We start from the raw sequence: 3,216 nt of genomic DNA on the forward strand, positions 1-3,216 counted from the left end.
TGACAAGGACTGCATTCAACTGAGTACTCCATGACATGGTTGTGCATTGTACTGCATGGTCCACACTGGATTTAGTGTCTGGATTTAGAATAAAAACAGAGGGACAATGCACAAGACTCTGGTAGGTAGGACAGTTTACTAGGCTGAAAACTAGGTGTATCCAAAGCAGAGACCCAACCAGAGAATGAAAACTCCTAGAAAAAAGGGCGTATTATGATCCTTCTGCATTCCCAGTTCCTGAGTCTGGTGTCACCCAGCACCAGGCCCTGGGACCATTTCCATGATATTTACCACCCTAGAGAAATATGTAGAGATAACTCAGATGGGTTCTGAATCTCCTCTTCCAAATGTACCTGTTCATATTTTCCTGTGTAATCTGAGCCTATCTTTCCTGGTAATGAGACAGATCACATGCAAAGGAAGAGGATGAAATTCCTTCCCTGGCCAAAGTTCAAGAAATCCTGGGCCTGAGAGGCAGGTTCTGTCTGAATGTACACCTGGACCAAGAATGCCCTGAACATGCAGCAGGCAGTGTGGAGTGGCCACCAGGGGGCAGTGGAGAAACATCTGAAAAAAACACTTAGGAATGAAATGGGTATGGGCTTCAGGATTCTAATATGCAAGAGGGTTGTTGACAACAACCTGAGATCTAGAGGAAAAGATGTCATTTTGCGACAAAATCGTGTTTCAAACAAGTACAAATTCATGGTCTCCATTTCTCTCACATCTTCCTCTTGAAGAATTTTCCTCTTTGTTAGGTATTTACACAGGAAATCTTCCTGCTTTTCCTGAAACCTCCTTTTCCCAAACCCACCTGATCTCACTGAGCCAATATCTGGATCTGTCAAGTATTTCCCAAATACCAGATCTCACCCTGGCAGAGAGATTTCACATGCAGGAGGATTAGTGACTATGGAATGAGACCTGGAGGAAACACTGGATTTTTCTCCAGTATTGTCACTAACATTGATGAACATATTCTTTGATGTCTGTGTGTCAGATCTGACCTTTGTAGAATGTCTCTGTTGATATGGAATAGGTCCAGGATTCCTCAGGTCAAAATTCATGCTGAAACTCTGTAACTGTCAGTCAGACTTGCAGCATAGGTGGTGAACTTGCCCAGAACATGATGGAGATAAGAGGCACAGCATCCAAGATCTGCATGAAGCATTCACACAAGGGATAGAGAGGTCTAGCACCTCACTGAATCTTTAAGATACCAGAAATACTCTGAGGAATTTGATTGGTCCACACAATGTAGGAGGTGTATCTGGGACAGAATCCAATACTTGACAAAACCTCCTATATTCAACCATACAGTTAATTCAGATTACAAAGACAGACTCATCTTTCAATAACCATGCCAGTTCATATTCAAGGCTAGAAAATAGCCTGGGATGGAGACATGATCTAGCAATTGGGACCAGCAAGTTAAGGAGAGTTCTGTGGGATGAGGCTATTTCTTCAGGGCGGCTCCTCCCCTCTCAGTGTCCCTGGTTTGAGTCCTCCTCTGAGCACACCAATGCTTCCTCCAGTAGCAGCCCTGACCTTGGTTGATTTGCATAATAGGCAGCTCTCCCCAACAAGAAAATAAGAGACCCCTGGGGGGAATACACACCAGTCTGGGACTCAAGAAGCAGCCACAGAACACCATGACCTGGACGGCCCTTCTCCTCAGTCTCCTGGCTCATTGCACAGGTGCTTTCTTAATAAAACTGCCCGCCCAAGGCTCCAGTTTAAAAACCTGGCCATAATTCTGAACCCAGCATGTCTTTATCTGTGGTGGCCAGGATGCTCAGGAACATGCTGCAGAATGATGTTGGGCTAAAATTCCAAAACTGTGCTCTCTGTTTTGTGTGAGCCTGAGGAGTGAAGGGAAGGGGTTTGGTCATGGATTCAAATCTCCATTCCCCAGTTAGGTTCATGAGTCACTATGGCTGATTTTGATGCCAGGGCATGCCCTTGGACCCACATATTTCCTGTAGCTCTTTCAAATCAGAGGGAAACAGGGAGCTCATGGGATGTTTCCTTCACCATTATCCCTCCTGCCTTCTTTTATTTCCTTACAGGCTCTGTAGCCTCTTATGTGCTGACTCAACCACCCTCAGTATCGGTGACCCCAGGATAGACAGTCAAAATCACCTGTGAAGGCGATGATATTGGAAGTAATTATGCACACTGGTACCAGCAGAAGCCACAACAGGCCCCTCTGCTGGTCATCCACGATAATAGCTACTGGCACTCCGGGATCCCTGACCAATTCTCTGGCTCCAACTCTGGGAACACAGCCACCTTGACCATCAGTGGGGCCCAGGCTGAAGATGAGGCTGACTATTACTGTCAGGTGTGGCATGGAAATGATGCTCACAGTGACACAGGCAGACAGGAAAGTGAGACAAAAACCTACCACCAGCCTGGTACCCTGGGTAGTCACCCTGACAGCAGAAAATTTGCCAGGTAGAGTGGAGTACGTCTACTTCCTCCCCTCCCCCCACTTTCCTGAGAGAAAAGGGGAAGGTTCCTGTACCTCTCCAGGATCAGTTGATTCCATTGGAAGCTGAGCAAGTGATTTTATTGACTTGAACTGCCAACTGCCAAAGACCACAGCAAGACTTCACTCATACAAAATTGAGTCTTGTTATTAAGCAGATTTTCACTGTGGCACAGTCTTATCTATGGTTAAGAAGAAGGAGGACAGGGGATAGTTCTAGAGTTGGAGGATGTGTCCTGGGGAAGTCTAAGACAAGTCTGTCAAGGAAGATTTTTAATGAGAATTTATGTAACCAGCATTGTACTGGGTAGGATTGGTGCACACTAGGTATGGGGGTTCTTGCTGTGGGAGTAGATTAGCAAAATTTTATTTGATAAGCTTGCTGTTTGCCCAGGCCATAACTATTTCTTCAGTTAACTCAGTTGTTTACCTGAGAAATCTGTTTTCAGGAATGTTCAAAGCATAGATTACAGTTGATATACTCAAACTCCTGAGCATAAGTGTCCTGGATCCAACAGTGAAACTGACACTAGTGGATTCAGTCCTCAGTGCCAAGAAACACTCCCTGCAGGATGACAGTGAACACTAGAGAGGGGAGCATGTGACATTCCCTGAGGAAAGCAGACACACACAGTGTTGAAAGCCACTAATGAACTGTGGGCCCATCTAAGCCATCTCTAAAAGGAAGTCTGACCCTGGGAGAACTCTCTGTGTAATCTCACAGA

The 3,216-nt window shown here is 45.6% G+C and overlaps 1 pseudogene; it reads left to right on the forward strand.

Annotated features, from left to right (window-relative positions):
- The first annotated feature begins 1,652 nt into the window (after nucleotides 1–1,652).
- Nucleotides 1,653–2,461, forward strand: LOC124973815 (immunoglobulin lambda variable 3-21-like; annotated as a pseudogene).
- Nucleotides 2,462–3,216: the final 755 nt, after the last annotated feature.

The sequence above is a fragment of the Sciurus carolinensis genome, unplaced genomic scaffold (genome assembly GCF_902686445.1).
Source record: "Sciurus carolinensis unplaced genomic scaffold, mSciCar1.2, whole genome shotgun sequence".
NCBI classification, from domain to species: domain Eukaryota; kingdom Metazoa; phylum Chordata; class Mammalia; order Rodentia; family Sciuridae; genus Sciurus; species Sciurus carolinensis.